Consider the following 19,098-nt stretch of genomic DNA (forward strand, 5'->3'; position numbering starts at 1 on the left):
CAAATCTACAACCAGAGTTCACACTCTTAAAGCATGTCTTTGTGTGGTTTTTGCTGTGCTTTTGTAGTTCAGTGACTTTTTTGTGCAGTTCAGGTTTTTTTTCTGGTCAGGAGTTGAGCTGAGATGTATTGTCCACAAGTCACAGACAGTTTGGTCGTCATCCACATCTACTTCTACCTTTTCTCGAATCCACAGCAACATGTGTATATGCGGACTACCTCTGTGCTGGAACTCAACTCTGTAAAAGTAATCAATGATTTCACCAAGGGGCTGTGCAGGAGAAAAAGCAAATCTCTGAACAAAGCCTCAACACGCTTATCAAACATTCGCATGGTGGTTACTGGATTTGATCTTAGAATTTCACACTTTTCTGACCAGTCAGGGCTTCAAAATCAACCTCTTCACCTTGCTGTCTCTTTATTGCTTGAATCACTTCAGGCCATCTCATCTCAGCAGCAGAGAAAGTGACAAAGAACTGAGGTGTTCCTATTTGACGAACCATACTGAATAGATCTCTGGTAGTTTTCTGCCAGTAAGCTGGAGTTCCTCTGAGTGGCTGCATAAATCTGATTGCATCTTTATTTCTTACCAGCTTCTCTACTTCTGTCTTACTTTGTAACATTCCTGATGTGATTTTGCGTCCATCTTTGTCATAGTTTTACCTTTCCTTAGCTGTATTGTCATGCTGGAATTAGCCAAGTGTATTTCAGTGACAACTGTGAGAAAAACAGGTAATTTGTATCTTTAGCAAATCTTGCATCAATGTTGAAAAGCCTTGACTTGAAGTAAGCACTTGGTGTGAGTTTAAGACGTCTCTTTTCATCCAGTGTATTCTGACCAGTAGGAAACTGCACAGGAAATGCCATGGCTTCCAAATGAGGAGTTCTGAAGAAGCTAACAGGATTGTTTCTTTCTGCAGGAGCCACACAATATGTGTTATCAGTGAAACAGAGAATCTCTTCTGAAATGTCTACAGGCTGCAGACAACTTTCTAGAGCAAAACCTCCATTGTTCAAATCACTTTCTGGTTCCTCTGGATTTTGTTCCTCTGGTTGTTCATCACAGGATTGCATATTAATATCTTGTTCACTTTCAGACTCACTTTCGCACAAAAGGGCATCTTTTTCATAGTTGTCAATTTCCATTAAATCTGCTTCATCATAATCATCACTTCCCATGCTGGCTTCATCACTGCTGTCATCATCAGGTAACGTTGGATCACAAAGCAATGCATCATCTCTGATAACAATATCTGTGTACTGTGGATGAATCTGTTTCAGTTTACGCAGGGCTTGGATCAGTTTAGACCAGGTGACAGTCTGGAACAGCTGATGGCCTTTGTAGCACAGTCGTCTTTTCAACTTGATCCTCATTATCTGTGATTGGCTTCTGAGCCGAGGTAAAGAGTCAACTGTTGTTGGACCTCAGATGGTACACACACCAATTACACGTATGAGTCTTTGTCTGCCCTTTGGAAGGGGAATAATCTTAGCAAATGGTATGCATTTGGCAATCAGATGTCTCTCCAGAATGTTGAGATCAACAGTTCAGCTGGAATATCTGCAATTCTAAACCATTAACAGCAGCAAGCCTTGGATGCGTCACTTTTGAGGGAACTGTGACACGTGTGACAGATATACTCTTTCTTTCTCTCAACAGGAAAGCTGCAGTGATCATACATGCTTCATCACACACATGAACAAATTTACCAGTTAGACACTGCTGAGCTACAGTTTGGTGTTTTGAGTAATTGTTTCTTTGCAGATTTTACCTGATTAGGAAAGAAGCTTTTAGACAAACAGTACAAACATAAGATGGTGCTGACTTAATGTTTGATCTGAAACAAGATATGGCTCATTCATTAAACTGTTATCTGGATACACTGTAAACTTTCAGCTGGTCGATGCATCTGACGATATTTTCTTTTTATTTTCATTGCACATCTGAAATTATGCATCTGTCTAAAAGAAAACCGTTCCATATTTTACTCTCATTCGTTCTCTCATATTGTCCTTGTGTTGCTGCTGAATTGTCTCTCTTCTCATAAGTTTAGTGTGTAACATTGTTTTTTCTGTCTAAATTCTTCACTTTCTTTATATAGGTTAGAAACATATGACCTCATGTAAGCTTTATGTTTCTCTCTGAATTCAGCACAAGTTCTGTATATTCTTCTAATACGTTCCTTCTGCTTTCTCGGAACATGGGAGATTCTCTGTATGTTCTTTTAATACGTTCTTCTGCTTTTCTCGGAACATGGGAGATTCTCTGTATGTTCTTCTAATACGTTCTTCTGCTTTTCTCGGAACATGGGAGATTCTCTGTATGTTCTTCTAATACGTTCCTTCTGCTTTTCTCGGAACATGGGAGATTCTCTGTATGTTCTTCTAATACGTTCCTTCTGCTTTTCTCGGAACATGGGAGATTCTCTGTATGTTCTTCTTATTCGTTCTTCTGCTTTCTTTGAATATAAGGATTGTCTATTAAGATTCTTTATATGTTTTTCTCATACTTCCTTCTGCTTTTCTCGGAAAATGGGAGATTCTCTATATGTTCTTGTTATACGTTCCTTCTGCTTTTCTCGGAATAAAGAATCTTCTTTTACATCTTATGACACGTTCTCTTTTTCTCTCTCTAATTTTAGCACTATCTCTATAGATTTTTCTCAATATTCTCTCTGTTCTCTCTATATGTAGCATTGAGTTTATACAGATTATTTTGTACACACTCTTTTTCTTACTGTGATCAGAATCATGAGACTTTCTACTAGAATTCTTTTTCTTTGCCTTAAAGCTTTCATCAAGTGTGTACATCTGTCTTTCTTTTTTTCTCATTTTCCTTTCTCTGTGGTAGTTTTTCTTGGACCAATAGTCGTCTCCTAATCTTTCCTTTGCTGTTTATTATGCTTCAACAGTTTATATGAGAGTTCCTCTGTTGTCTTAGTTAAACAGGAGGCAGTGTTTAAATCATTCTGAGGAACAGATTCTTTTGTTACCTGAGTGTCTCTTACAGAAGATGCAGAGGTTTCTATTTCTAATAATCAGAAGGACAATTGTTCATCTCAGCAGCTGGCTCATTTGAATAATCCACTCTGGATGTCTGCTCAGTGGATTTTGGATTTCAAATTCAGGTTCATTTAAAGCTGGTCCTGCAACAGTTGTAGCTGTTTGTCTGTTTTCATCAGCATCTCTTTGGTCAGCTGCGTTTTCACTGTGAAACTCGACAGGCTGTAGCTCATAAGTGCAGGATGGCGCGATGCTAAACATTCGGTACAAGCGTTTGATCCTGTCAATCATGTCGTTAAGACGTGTGAATTTTAACATAACTGCAGTTCACACTTACAGCTAGCGAAATGGCATTCCAGTAGACTTACGTGGGTGAGGGTCAAATATGCGTATTCACCTGAAGTCAGCCTGCAAACTGCGATGACTGTACCTGCCATGACTAGCAAAGCGTAGCGAACGTCTGAAGCCAACACTGTAGTCCCTGTTCAAGGCTCAGAAGGTGACTGTACATCGAATGTGCCGTAACGAGCACACTGAAGATATGCACTTGATACTCGTGTCTGCGGCTGGTGACCACTGTGGGAAGCTCATCGCAGGCTAGAACACGCTGTTCACAAACCTTTTCTGGCATCTGAATACACGGCATGGCCTTTGTCCAACACACGGTTTAGATCTGCTCTGGTAATGAATTCATCCTCGTGTAAGAATGACAGGAAACCAAACTGTTAGCCATGCATTGCTGATTCCGGTACTTTCCATACTTAGCAGAGGCCTGGCTTCGGGATGCACAGACGCTACTCACTCGTGGATGACTTTCACTGTTTGTAACCTGTACATGAGACGGTCCTGGAGTTTCTCCATCATGCTGTGTTTGCACAGTTACCTGCTGTACTTTAGCAATTGGCACACATGCTGAGCGACCACCTCTCTTTACCACATCTGCATAAGACACTGCGGCTGTCTGAGCACTGCTCTGCACTTCTAGACTGGGAATAGTTGTAACAGACACATTTACCTGCTCACTGCTCTGAGAAACATTTACCTGTTCTTTATGCTTTTGCCATCTAAGCTTCTGGGACTGTGACCTTTGACTTTTCTTGGCATTTTGTTGAAGTACAAACTGGACCTTATATGTATTTATACACAAATGTAACAAAAGTCACCTGTAAACACTGAAAACTAATGACTTTAATAACTATTAAATCAGAGATTTATCAGAATTGATGTAAAAGGCTGACTTAAATACAAACTCAATATAAAGTTATTTAAAGTTCTTTGAAAACACTTTGGTCTGTTTTATTGTAACTTTTTCAAAAACTATATATTATTACTTCTTATATTTTTTTTAACCAGACTGGATAACAAATAGGTCTATACTTCTGTAATGTAATATGCAGAATAAATCTCAACAATCAATCAACAGGCTATAATAAACTCTTAGCTTTTAAGTAGACTTTGTGTAAATCTTTAAGATATTTAAAATTTAAAGCAAATATGAGGAGCTGTGATGGTGTGGTGATCAGATGACAGGCGATGAGGATTCTTCAGCTGGATGTTCTGCAGCAGTCAGGAAACAGGAAGTCTGGGTCCTCAGGGCAGCCTCTAGATGACAACTGAACACTTGCACTGAGTGACAAAAGGGTTTGTCCTTAAATAATAATAGTATAAACTTGTAGTCAAATGTTATAGCCAATGAAACAGACTTGAAAAATGTATTTGAATCAAATTTAATATTTTGTGAATATAGCACTCTGATATATTACAGAATAGTCAGATTATCTTATTACAAATAACCTTATAAAAGGTGTATTTTATATAATGTATCAAAGTAATTGGACCAGTAAGCCAAACTATCAGTGTTTATTCCAAAGAGTAATGCCAAGTCAAAACTACAAATGTAGGGCTGTATAAGTAGTTTCTACTATAAGTTCTACTGTACTGCAATTCTACTACTGTATATTCAACTTTCTAATTGTAATTTCCAGCAAATTGACTGAATGTGAGAGAGTTTAATGACAGGAAAGAAGGAGCAGTGAGAGCAGAGATCTCTCAGAATTCTTTAACAGATAGATCAAGTACTGGTACTTGGATTTCTGAAAACTGATTCTGAAAACTTGGATTTCTGAAAACTTGGATTCTGAAATTAGATAGAGCGCTTGGGATAGAGGGATACAAGATAGAATGGCTGTCAAATTAGATAGAGCAGTAGAGATAGAGGGATACAAGATAGAATGGCTGTCAATTAGATAGAGCAGTAGGGATAGAGGGATACAGATAGAATGGCTGTCAATTAGATAGAGCAGTAGAGATAGAGGGATACAAGATAGAATGGCTGTCAAATTAGATAGAGTCGGGAGAGTGATAGGATAGACAGAATTGCTTATAATGATAGAGGGAGAGGATCTTCTGCAGCAGGTCACCTGTAAGACACAAAAGGCCTGGAATTAGTCGTATTTCCAATATGCTTGGATTTACCATATTCTTCAGACTATATGACACACCTAAAATCCTGTCATTTTCTCAAAAATATACAATGTGCCTAGTGTATCGATTCTGGTTATGCTTACTGACCTCGAACGGGATTTCTGTGGTACACAGTGCTCAAATTCTGTCAAATATTTAGTAAGACTTCAGTAACTACAAGCTGCGCTGCTTGATGTATTGTCAGAGCATTATGGCTACGATAGTCAGGACCCTCGCAGAGTAATTCGTACGGTGCTTCAACATAACATTATGGTGTGTGTACAAGGACCTGGCACGTGCTAAGAGACGTGCTTATGAAGCAGATTTCAAACTGATCAACCCATGAAGAGTTTGATGGATTTGTGGATGAGGAATGAACTGAAAAAGTGAGTGTATTGTTCTGTATTTTATGTATACAACTGAACAGTGTTGAGAGTTGTTTGTGAATGACTTGAATAAAGTTTGACTTATCTGACTGTTTTGTTTGACTTAATCTGCCTTAAAAACAGACTTTATGCCTTATAATTTCAAAAACACAGTACATGTAGGGCTTTAAATACTAAAGAGTTCTGCAGTAAATTATTAGACTGAACAGAATGACAATGTTTAACAAATGATGGTGGAACTGTTATAAGGACATTTTGCGTTCTATTAAACATAAACTAAGTCTATAAGTCAAACCAAGACGTGCTGCTACAGTAACTTACTGTAAATATTATATGGTCCAAATAAACCCGCACACTGAGGTTACAGCAGACAGTTTCAGGCCTCCTGCTTTAAACACTTTATATCCATTAAACTCAAATAATTTATTGACTGGCCAAAAGAACACAAAACTTCTCACATTTGCCTAAAACATCTTGATGATCAGCAAGAGCTGTGCGGACTCACTGTACTGAACTGAATCTTCTAAAGTGAGAGAATATTTCAGAAAACACCAGCATTAAGTCAAACATGGTGCTGTTACTGTGATGGTCCAGAGTTCCTTTACTACTTCAGGACCTACATCAACTCATCAGGTCCTGAGTTTAATCACAGTTGGGATTTGCAACAGGAAATTGATATGAAGCACACAAGCAAGTCCAACTGACTAATCAGAATCTCGACTTTAATGAAATTGAGATCCTTAAAATGATTTCAAAACACTATTTTTGACCTTAATTAAGGCAACTCAGAAATTAAAGTGGACCAAAATCCCCAGTGATGTAAATCAGTCATTACTAGTTACTATAAATGCTTGATGGTAGTTGTTGCTATCAGGGCTTTCACAGCTGGGTATTAGAGAACAAATAGCTCTGGTTTGGTTTCTCTGCTTCATACATGAATCATCACTTTAAACTGCTTGTATTTGTATTTATCCAGGTCATCCTTGTTAGAAATTGAAACATGTGACAAAAAGCATAAACAAAATAAATCTCCAAGGAAGAAAGACTTTTCCCAGCACTGTACCTCAGACAAACCTTTACTTACCAGACTTGAGACGATCAGATCAGCAGTCTAGACAAAGGAAACAAAACATCAGATCATTGTTCAATGATTCAGACTGTTGAGCCTCTTCACACACAATCCAATTTACTGTGGCATTAAATAACTAGTCAAATCCTCAATTTCTTCATGCCTTTATGAACTCACTGTAGTCTAAAGAGGGCACAATTTAATTGCAGAGTCTCAGATGGCTTTAACATGTTTAATAAAACATTCATACTACAGAATTGCAAAGAATAGGCACCAATATTTGTTGGCACAAATGCAGGATATACCAAATATTTCGTACACAGAAGCTTTGTGGCTCCAACATTTTCTATCAGAAGTCAGTTCTAATAACATGTGAAGAACGACAACTTTTGATCTAATTTCAGATTTAAAATGTTGAATACAAATTAATTATTTAAATCAGAAGCAACAGAAAACCACAACAACAACAGTGGCACACTATTTTTTTAATGAAAATTTCTTAAAAATATTACACTAAAAAGTCATTCCATTGTACTTGTTGCTAACAATATTTATGTGTTTTGCAATATATCTCTTTTTGGCAACATTTATATTTAATTTTAAAATATTGGCTTTAATATACCTACTCACAACTGTACTTTTCTTACATTTTATTATTGCTTAAGTGTTTAAGCTATCACTTACAGTCACTCAGGCAAAATACTTCTAGTGTTTCGACTTCATGCTAATTCATAAGTGGAATGAAAGAGACAATAAAAATCGATAGCTGTGGTGCTCTTAAGTGTTTAAGGTACCACCTATATTCACCTAAAGCACTTTCATAGTTTTGCTTGATACTTAAATCCACAAACATAAGGAGAAATCAAACAACTGCATAAAGATATCTCAAACTTTTAACTATGTTTGGACTTAATAAGCCATCAAAAATTAAAATCAGAGAAAAATGGGCTATTAAACTTCATTGACATTTTCAGGGGCAGTCAGTGGTCCTATGTGGGGCTTTGCTGCTACAGATTCTAAATCCTCACTATTTGTCTTTGCCCATGAGTGAATGGCAAGATGACACAAATAGCCAAACTACTATAAGTAAATTACTAACATTACCATTACTGTCTACTTACCAGCAAAGGCAAAACCAAAGATCTGTTCACTCTGTGTGACAAAAGACAAAGAACAAAAATACAGGATCAGACAACTCCAATCAGCATTAGAGTCAATACTGCATCACTCTCTGTAGTCAAAAAGATTCCGGAAACTTCTTTGTTAAACACAGCTGGAATACAAACAACAACTCCCTCTGTTTTCTTTTCCGCACCTAATAAAGATTATCATCTTCATAATGGTAATATGTAGTTTTATCCATTTGCAATAAGCCACACAAGTTTCTTTGTCATGTAATGCTCCAGAATTTAGGTTCGATTACTTAAGAGAGTAGATATCGTAACCAATGATTTGCAATACCTAGCACTGCACACTTTACCAAATGGTGATGTCACAATTTAAAAGTAGGCAACAATCACAAATGATAGCTTGTATGGAATGTTTGTAGGCTTTAACATTTGAGGTGGCCTGAGTTCAAATTTTATTAACACAATAAAAAACAAACAGAGTCTATTAACTTACACCAAGATGTGCTGCTACAATAACTTACTGTAAATATTATATGGTCCAACAAAACCCACACACAGGCTAGAGCAGACAGTTTCAGGCCACCTGCTTAAAATTCATGCCACATCACATGTTCCTTAATCCCCAAAGTTCTCAAATCCCTGTTTCTGTGTGTACTTACCTGGGACAACAGTACATCATAATATCTGGGCACACAGAAACAGGGATTTGAGATCCATTAACATAAAAGTAAACAATACTTTACTCAGTATGACTTTTGGCAAAATGAGAAATTTGGAGATGGATGGTTCCTACAAAACAGTTTCCACATATTTCAGTCACATTTGGGGCATGTTTAATACACAGCCATAAGCACTCCACTAAATCTAGGACGTACTTATAATGGCCGATTTAAAGGCCTAATTAAAAATGTAGTATGATGATAATTTCTTTGTAGATCATTTAATCATAAAATACAGAAATGAGTGCTGTATCTGTATTTTGGATTTTTTCCAGTCATCAACAAAATCTTTAATTAAAAGACTAATTCAAAGAGCAGTTTTTCAGACAGTCACTTAATTATTGAAGGGAAAGAAGCTTTTGAAATCCACAAGGCCCTACTTGAAGACTTAATTGTACCTAAACTGTTGTTCATGAGCTGCTCTAAATGTGAAAAAAGATGCGCTGCTACAATAACCTACCAACATCTGTAGGTCTGGAAATGTTTACACAGACTTTTCTAGGATTTGATGACTTTTGATGATCACCAATAGCTGTGCTCACTCACACCACTACATTGAATCTCCTATAATGAGAAACATTTCCCAGCACTGCACCTCAGAAAAACCTTTACTTACCAGACTTGAGACGATCAAATCAGCAGTCTAGAGAAAGGAAACAATTCATCAGATCACTGTTTGATGATTCAGACTGTTGAGCCTCTTCACACACAATCCAATTTACTGTGACACAAATTAACTAGTAAAATCCTCAATTACTTTAAGCTTTTTTAAGTTTACTGTAGTCTAAAGAGGAGATAATTGAACTGCACGGTCTCACATAGCTATAGCAAGTGTAATAAAAGCATTATTACTACAGAAATGCAAAGAACAGGCACCAATATTTATTGGCACAAGGGCAGGATACACCAAATATTTCCTACACAGAAGCCTTGTGGCTCCAACATTTTCTACGACCGGTCAGTTCTAATAAAGTGTGAAAAACCAAAACTTTTAATGTCCTTTTAGGTTAAAAACATTAAATACAAAGTAATTCTTTAAATCAGAAGCAACAGAAAACCTCATCATGTTTTGGTTAGTCTGATATCAATATGCAAATCCTAAAATACATGTAAATATTGACATGTTACAATAACAGAGGTGCAGAATGCTTTGTGATTAAAATGCAACGTCTTAAAATATTACACTAAAAAGTCCTTTTATTGTACCCATTGCTAGGAATATTTATGTATTTTGCAATGTCCCTCTTTGGCAACATTTGTATTTAATTTTAATACACATTATATTCACTAAATAAGTAATAAACTAATTCGACACACTGGCTGTAATGTACCTAACAATGTCCACTCACACCTCTGGTTCTCTTCGTTTTTATTATTGCTTAACTGTTAAAGCTATTACTTATACCGAGTCAGGCAAAATACTTCTACAGTGTTCTGACTTTAATGTAATACATCAGCAGAATTTGAGAGACAATATAAATCAATACCTGTGCAGCTCTTAAGTGTTTGAGCAACCACTTATACTGACTCCCCTAAAACACTTTCATTGTTTTGTCTGCTACTTAAATCCACAAACATAATGAGAAAATGAACACCTGGATAAAGACATCTGACATTTAACTGTTTGGATTCAATAAACCATAAAAAATTTAAATCATACATAAATGGGGTATTAAACTTCAGGGACATTTTCAGGGACAGTCAGAGGCCCTGTGTGGGGCTTTGCTGCTACAGGTCACAAATCCCGTGTTTTTGCCAATCAGTAAATGGAAATATATCACAAAAAGTCAAACTACTGTATGTAATTCGTCAAATGTGCTACGCAATGCCAGGTTCATACTGCTTCAGTTACAATCACTGTTTACTTACCAGCAAAGGCAAAACCAAAGATCTCGTTCAATCTGTGTAACAAAAGACAAAGCACAAAAATACAGAATGAGACAACTCAAATCAGCATCAGAGTCAATACTACATCAATCTGTGTAGTCCAAAAGATTCAGTACACTTCTTTGTTTACCACAGCTGGAATATAAACAAAAATTCTTTTTTTTTCTACACCTTATTAAAGATTACTGTCTTCATTAAGGTAATATGTGGTTTCATGCATTTGTAATAAGCCACACAAGTTTCTCAGTTATGTGATAGCTCTATTAGTTCGGTGCTGTTAGATAACACAGTAGATTTCATAAGCAATGATTTGCTACACCTAGCACTTCACACTATCAAATTCTGACATCACAATTTCAAAGCATGAACAATCATAAATGAAAGCTTGGATGATATATATACATATATATATATATACATACATACACACACACACACACACACACACATATACATACACACACATATATATACACACACATATATATACACACACATATATATATATACACACACATATATATATATACACACACACATATATATACACACACACACATATATATACACACACACACATATATATACACACACACACATATATATATATATAATATATATATATATATATATAATATATATATTGTAGGCTTTAACATTGATTGGTCTGCATTCAAATTCTGGTCCCTAAAAATATTATCACCTGCACACAGTATCATTTAGTATCATTTAATATGCTGTTCTTTTAAATATCTACATATCATATTAATAATATTAATGGCGCACTGCTGCATTTTATGTAGTTGAAGGTGGCCTTTTTTATATTTCATTAATTTTTCACAAACTGAGAAGTTAAACAGAGCTGCAGGTGTAGGTTTTATTTAAAAAAAAAAACCCTGCACAAACAAGTGTTTGTTAAACAGTTCTTAAAAATTTACTAAAAAACTAAAATTAATTGTTAAGAGATGTTATTATTCTTATATTATGTGTTTTATCCTCACTCTCTCTCTCCCTTCTGTTAATTAACCCACAACACAGACACACTTGCACAGGCACATGACTTTTTTTCTCCTGGTGTTCTGGGAAACCATCCTACCGTTGTTTCTGCACATGCGCACAACACGAAATTCAGTGGCAAACTGTCCTACCTTTGTGAATGTCACCTACAAGCATACTTAAACAGCTAAAATTTAGTGGCAAATCGTCTTACTTTTGTTAATCTGAGCTAGAAGCATACTTTCATAGCTCCATTTAAGTTGCCTTCAGTCAGAGGCGGTAAAATGTCTCCTTTGAAGTTGCCGACCCTGCTGCTTCAGCAGCTAATCAGTGGTTCTAAAATGGCGGCTCATTACCTTACAACCTAAAGAATTAGGCCGTTTTAACTGACTGATTTGTGAAGAGGAGAAAGACAGCTTCCCCAAGAGACTCAGAAACATTAACACACCGAATGAACCAAATAAAACAACACAATAACTGTATTATACAATCAAAGGAACCATATTCATTTCACACTGGGCCTATAGGACCGCTAGGCGTTAGCGCTTAGGTTGTTAGGGCTAGCTTAGCAATACTTGTTTAAATACTAAAATTACAACGTTTCACTAAAAAAGCAGCCATTGTGTTACTTTAATATGACTTATACTTTGACTGGCTTACAAGTCACAAACAACAACTCGGCAAATCACTCAAACAGCTTATAGACATTTAATTTCAGAGAAGAGAAGCAGAGCAGCAACTCTTACCGGTAGGGATCGAGCAGAGAGTGGGCGGAGATGCAGGAGTGAGCCCGCGACGTAAAAAAAGAGGCATTCACGGGTAGTGGGAAACTCCGGTATTACACAAAATTGGCATTGAAAACGTGAAAGATATATATGTAAATTTAAATATTATTATACTAGATTTCTTTGCAACAGAAAACAACTAGCAGAAATTTAATTCTATAAGTTGAATAAATATTTCAAACAGGATTATTTGAATTTGAAATAATGGTTAAAAGTCATAAATAAATATAAGGTCATTATGTTAAAATGCAGTGTATTATGATAAATTTATTTAACTGTCTGGAGTAATAAGAACCGTCTTCTCCTGAACAACAACACCAAGGGGCTGGTGTTGATGTTCACCTAAGCATTCTCACAGGACAGTAGGAGCTGCAGAGGCTCACCTCACTGCACTGCAGGAATCAGAGGTTCAGGAGGTCCTTTAACCCCACTGCCATGAGACTTTTTAACAGTGACTCCTGACATGTTCATTGCACATTTATTTATTTTATTCTAATACGTATTGGTTGTAATCATATGAATTCTGACCTAAATGGACTTGCACCCACTTCTTCACCCCTGCTGCAGTGAGGTAAAGGTGTGGCTGTCTCCAGCAAGACTCTTCAGTGAGGGTTTTAAAGACAACCATCTAAACCAGGGGTCAGCAACATTAAGACCCAAAGAGCCATTTGGACCCGGTTTGCACGGAAAAGAAAACACTGGGAGCCACAAATACTTCATCTAAATGAAGATAACACTGCACACATTGTTTTTTACCTTTATGCTTTGTATAAACAACTATAGTGTGTTGCGTATGAAATCCATGAAATGCTACAAAGTAAATGAAATTTTATTCATGTAATGGACATTTTAAACGCTTAAAAAATAACAAAAAATAAAAGCATCCAGTTGAAGGTCTCTCTTAAAAGAATTAAAAAGCTGAACTTAAATTATCCATGTATCAAACAAAAACTGATCCTTATATCACCTTTGGGCTTTCGGGGCATATAGAACCTTGACCTGAATTTAAAGAAATAAATGGAAAGAAGCACTATGCTCTTAAAAAATGAATAATAAATATTCGCAAAATATCTACATAAATATTTTATGTGGCCTGCAGTGCCGCTGCAAGAGAGGTGGTCGCACCTGACGTCATCTGCAATCATGCCTCGCCACCATAAAGTCTGTGCTCTCTCTGCTGTTGTGTTATGTGTCGGACTGTGTGCTGTGTGTAAATTTCCTAACCGTAGGAGCTAGAACTGTCACTCTTAGACTGTTTTGTTGAGAAGAGATGGGTGAATCTTCAAGTGTTGTTTATAATTAAAATATAATTATTAAACATATATGACTTAGACAATTGGCTGGCTGGGAAGTCGCGCAGGCCCGGATATGCGACTTGAATGTTCCAGTCCTCATAGAGGTTTGGCTGCCTGGGGACTTGGCAGCCGATTTAGTAGGAATGTGTAACTTAGCAGGAATATCGGAAAATTAATATTATCAGCTGAAAATAAGTTAACCATTGTTAAACTTTGCTCAAAAGTATTTGTTGCTCTACTAAGGCAAATTGGCACAAACTTTAGAAAAACAAGGAAGAACAGCACAAAATCAGAAACATACACACACACGCAAACTTAAGCAGAAACATAATACATTTGCAAAAATACTGTATCAAAGGAGAATTTAGCAGAAATATTATAACTCAGCAGAAACATAGTAACTTGGCAGAAATAGTACAACATGGCAGAAGTGTTGTAATACAGCAGAAATGTTCATATGTAGCACAAACCTAAAAACTTGGAAGAAATGGTGTAACAGTATAACTTAATATTCAATAGTATAATAGTAACACATAGTAGAAATGCAACATAGGAGCTGAAATAGTATAATTTAGCAGAAAAGTAATAATTTTAGCAGAAATATTGGAAACACAAAACGGCCAACTGCAAAAAGAGAGGTTTCCTCAAAAGATTATTATCTTCAACTGTGAAAAATTAGCAGAAAATTTAGAAAGTTACAAAGGAACTACCAGCAGATACACAAGGCTAAGGCAAAAATGAAAAGCCTAGCAATGTTTACAAATAGACACACACACAGACACATAACCCATGTTCAGAAAACAATGTGTACAAACATGGATGCAAGCATAAACACAGACATACAAACATACACACACAAGGGCACACAGAGACAAACAGAGCATGAAGTCAAGTTGAATCCATTAATGGAATGCTGGTCACCAATGAATAAAAACTGAGACACACACACACACACCACACACACACACACACACACACACACACACACACACACACACAGGTGCTTCTGTAAAGTTATTAGAAGTTCAAAAACTTTTTCACATACTGACATCGGCTTAGTCAGGTTCTTTCAGCTTTATATTTTCTGCTGTATCTATGAGAGTCAAAAAGCCTGGATGTGGTCAGTTTGAATCCACCAATCAGAGCTGCCACTTCTGTCTGCTTCATCAGGCTATGTAGTTGTTCCTGTAAATGCAGCTGCATCACTCAGGCTTTCTGTAATGTATTTCAGACATGGAGCATTAACATAAAATCTTAACAAAATAAATGTGACTTAAGAGAAAGATAATATGATTTGGTAGAAATACTATAATTAAGCAGAAATACTATATTGAGCACAAATCCTATATAAAGCAGAAATGCTATGACTGCGCACAATAGTAATAACTTAAGTAAAAATATTGGAAAAGCAAAATGGACAGCTGAAAGAATGGTGAACATGGTTAGGTTCCATCAAGTGTACTTGTTCAACTGTGAGAAATTCACATATTTAGCACAAATCTTATGAAATAGCAGAAATAGTATGATTTAGCAGAAACGCTGTATTGAGCACAAATATTAAAAAGCAGCAGAAATGCTATGACTTCGCACAATAGTAAAAACTAGAAAAATTAGAAAAGCAAAATGGACAGCTGAAAAGATCCTGAACATGCTAAGGGTCCCTCAAATGTAATTGTGAAATGAAAGAAAATCAGCAAAAAAAAGTATAACAGTCACACAATCACAAATATGGACACATATGGAAACACACATGCACAGAGAGACACACACAGGACCAAATTCAGTCAACCAGTCTAAATATATTGAATTTAAATCATACAATAAGATGCTCCCATAAAAACTCTCTCTCTCTGTCACACACACACACACACACACACACACAGGGAGAGAAAAGCAAGTTTCTAGGTTAGTCAAGCAGCCTGGGAGCTGCTAAATTTGAATCCACCAATCAGAGAGGCTGTGTACTTTTTCCCGCCAAAACAGGTGCAGCCGTTTTTACACACACACAGCACAGAGACAAGATTTTTGTAGTTTATTTCTCATACTGAGGAGTCCCCTCAAACAAATGACCATAATTTCCTTACCATAGGGGCTAGAACGGTCATTCTTACACCGTTTTGTTCAGAAGAGATGGGGGAATCTTCAAGTGTTGACAATTTATCATTAAAATATGAATTATTGAAGATATTTGACTTCTAATGCACCATAACTGAGTAGAGGCGAAGCGAAAACTGCCTTGACTTGCCCTCAAACAACGCTTTCTAACTCTAAATCTATTTGGAGTATCGATATCATTCTTTCACCGTAAGAGACAGCAGGATTGGTGAACAACCATGGAAATTTCAGGTCTTGTGGAAATCTATCAAAAAGATGTGACGAGAAAAAAAAGTGGTTCATTTCCAGAGTTTGAAAGCTGAAGAAATCTGAGCGAGGGACAAATTTCCTACCCTCAAACAAACCCAATTCATGGCCAAATGGTAATAGGTGAGAAAGAAATTCTTGAATTGTGAGCGTCAGAGTGTCTGAAGATATATGGCACAAGCCTCATGTCTTAACTTCGCTGCGTTAAGGAATATGACGATTTGAAAATGCCTCTCATTAGAGAAATCCAGTGGTGATTTGAACAAGCTCTCCATTGACTTCTATGCAGAGTTTCCAGACTTGTGTTGGTCTGAGGAGATTGCCAAAATCCTATTATACAGAAATACTGTAATCAGCACATATACTGTAACATGACAGAAATCCTCCACTTAGTAGTAATACTATAACATAACACAAATATTATGATTGGCACAAAAACCATGATTTGGCAAAATACTATGATTGAGCAGAAATACTAAGATGTAGTAAAAGTACTTTGATTTAACAGAAATACAATTATAGAGGAGTAATACTTTAAAATGGGAGAAATATTGATACACACACACATACACAGAGCCTAAAGGGAACAGTATTGTGCCATGGAGTGTTAACAAGAATCTGAGGTCAATATAGAAAAGCTGCTAAAATCATAAAAGTTTGCAGAATTGTAATAAATGATCAATATGAATTAGTGGTCTGTGACAGTGTATTAATTTGTAGGGAAAAAAACATGTTGTCCAAGGTGGAATTGAACCAACGACCTTTGGGTTGCAGACCTGTGTCATTACCAACTGTGCCACTGGGAAAGAGAACGAGCGCCTGGAAAACAGGGTGACGAGCAGTCAGAATTAGATCGCGGTGAGATGCAAAGAGCGCTGTTTTTTGGAGTTACAAAACGTCGTGTAACTCAAAAACTAGGTGGACTAGAAGCATAATTCTTGTACTGGGTGAATCAGCGTACTTTCGTGTACTTGACTGTGATTGCATGCTCTTTGACATCTGTCGCTGAGATATGACGAGAGAAGAAAGGGCAGACCTCAGATATGATGGCTGGCTGGGAAGCCGTGCAGGCCCTGATAAGTAAATTTTATATGTATCAGTCCTCACAGAGGATTAGCTGCCTGGGACCTGGCAGAAATATACAAATAGTATGATAAGCATAAATACTACATTTAGTAGAAATACTATGTTTTAGCACAAATACTATAAAATGGCAGAAATACTATAATTAAGCAGAAATACTATATTGGCAGAAACACTATATTTAGTACAAATCTTATGAAATAGCAGAAATAGTATGATTTAGCAGAAATGCTGTATTTGGCACAAATCTCATAAAATAGCAGAAATAGTATGATTTAGCAGAAATGCTGTATTTAGCACAAATACTGAAAAGCAGCAGAAATGCTATGACTTAGCACAACAGTAATAACTTATAGAAAAATTGGAAAAGCAAAATGGACAGCTGGAAAAATCCTGAACATGCTAAGGGTCCCTCAAATCTAATTGTAATGAAAAAAAAAATCAGCAAAAAAAAGTATAACAGTCACACAATCACAAATATGGGCACATATGGAAACACACATGCACAGAGAGACACACACAGGACCAAATTCAGTCAACCAGTCTAAATATATTGAATTTAAGTGATATAATAAGATGCTCCCATCAAAAGGCTCTCTCTCTCTCTCTCTCTCTCTCTCTCACACACACACACACACAGAGCCTAAAGGGAACAGTATTTGCCATGGAGTGTTAACAAGAATCTGAGGTCCATATGAGAAAAGCTGCTAAAACATAAAAGGTTGCAGAATTGTAATAAATGATGAATATGAATTAGTGGTCTGTGATAGTGTATAATTGTAGGGCAAAAAACACATGTTGCCCAAGGTGTAATTGAACCGATGACCTTTGGGTTGCAGACCTGTGTCATTACCAACTGCGCCACTGGGAAAGAGAGCGAGCACCTGGAAAACAGGGTGATGAGCAGTCAGAATCAGATTGCGGTGAGAGGCGAAAAACGCCGTTTTTTGCAGTTACAAAACGTCGTGTAACTCAAAACTAGGTGGACTAGAAGCATAATTCTTGTACTGGGTGAATCAGCGTACTTTCGTGTACTTTGACTGTGATTTGCATTGCTCTTTGTACATCTGTCGCTGAGATATGACGAGAGAAGAAAGGGCAGACCCAGATATGATTGGCTGGCTGGGAAGCCGTGCAGGCCCTGATAGTATTGTATGTATCAGTCCTCACAGAGGATAGCTGCCTGGGGACCTGCAGAAATATATAGAAATAGTATGATAAGCATAAATACTACCTTTTTAGAAAAACTATATTAAGCACAAATCCTATAAAAAGCAGAAATACTATATTAAGCAATATAAATATCCTCTAAAAATCCTATAAAAGCAGTAAAACTGTACTATGATTGGTAGAAAAACCCTAATAATCAAAAATACTAAATTTGGCAGAAATAGCAGAAACACTATATTTAGCACAAATCTTGTGAAATAGCAGAAAGAGTATGATTTAGCAGAAATGCTGTATTTAGCACAAATCTCATAAAATAGCAGACATAGTATGATTTGCAGAAATGCTGTATTAGCACAAATACTGAAAAGCAGCAGAAATGCTATGACTCAACACAATAGTAATAACTTAAATAGAAAAATGGAAAAGCAAAATGGACACTGAAAGAATCCTGAACAGCTAAGGTCCTCAAATTAATGTAAATGAAAAAAATCAGCAAAAAAAAGTATACAGTGACACAATCACAAATATGACGCATATGAAACACACATGCACAGAAACACACACAGGATCAAATTCAGTCAACCAGTCAAATATATGAATTAAATCATATAATAAGATGCCCCATAAAAACTCTCTCGCCCTCCCTTTCTCTCTCTCTCTCACACACACACACACACACACACACACACACACACACACACACAGGGAGAGAAAATAAACTTTCTAGGTCAGTCAAGCAGCCTGGGAGTTGC

General features: G+C 36.5%; 1 long non-coding RNA gene across 2 annotated transcripts; it reads right to left on the minus strand.

Moving 5' to 3' along the window:
- Nucleotides 1-5,296: 5,296 nt before the first annotated feature.
- On the minus strand, nt 5,297-13,057 carry LOC109198747 (uncharacterized). 2 transcript variants are annotated; one of them, XR_003217517.1, is made up of 4 exons: nt 12,399-13,057; nt 10,639-10,670; nt 6,936-6,962; nt 5,297-5,422 (listed from the first exon to the last, which is right to left on the minus strand). It is a non-coding gene; the product is annotated as an uncharacterized LOC109198747 (long non-coding RNA). The 2 variants fall into 2 exon arrangements; XR_002059384.2 differs by lacking the exon at nt 12,399-13,057 and having other exon boundaries at nt 10,639-10,808.
- Nucleotides 13,058-19,098: the final 6,041 nt, after the last annotated feature.

This window comes from Oreochromis niloticus, unplaced genomic scaffold (genome assembly GCF_001858045.2).
Source record: "Oreochromis niloticus isolate F11D_XX unplaced genomic scaffold, O_niloticus_UMD_NMBU tig00001449_pilon, whole genome shotgun sequence".
Taxonomy (NCBI): domain Eukaryota; kingdom Metazoa; phylum Chordata; class Actinopteri; order Cichliformes; family Cichlidae; genus Oreochromis; species Oreochromis niloticus.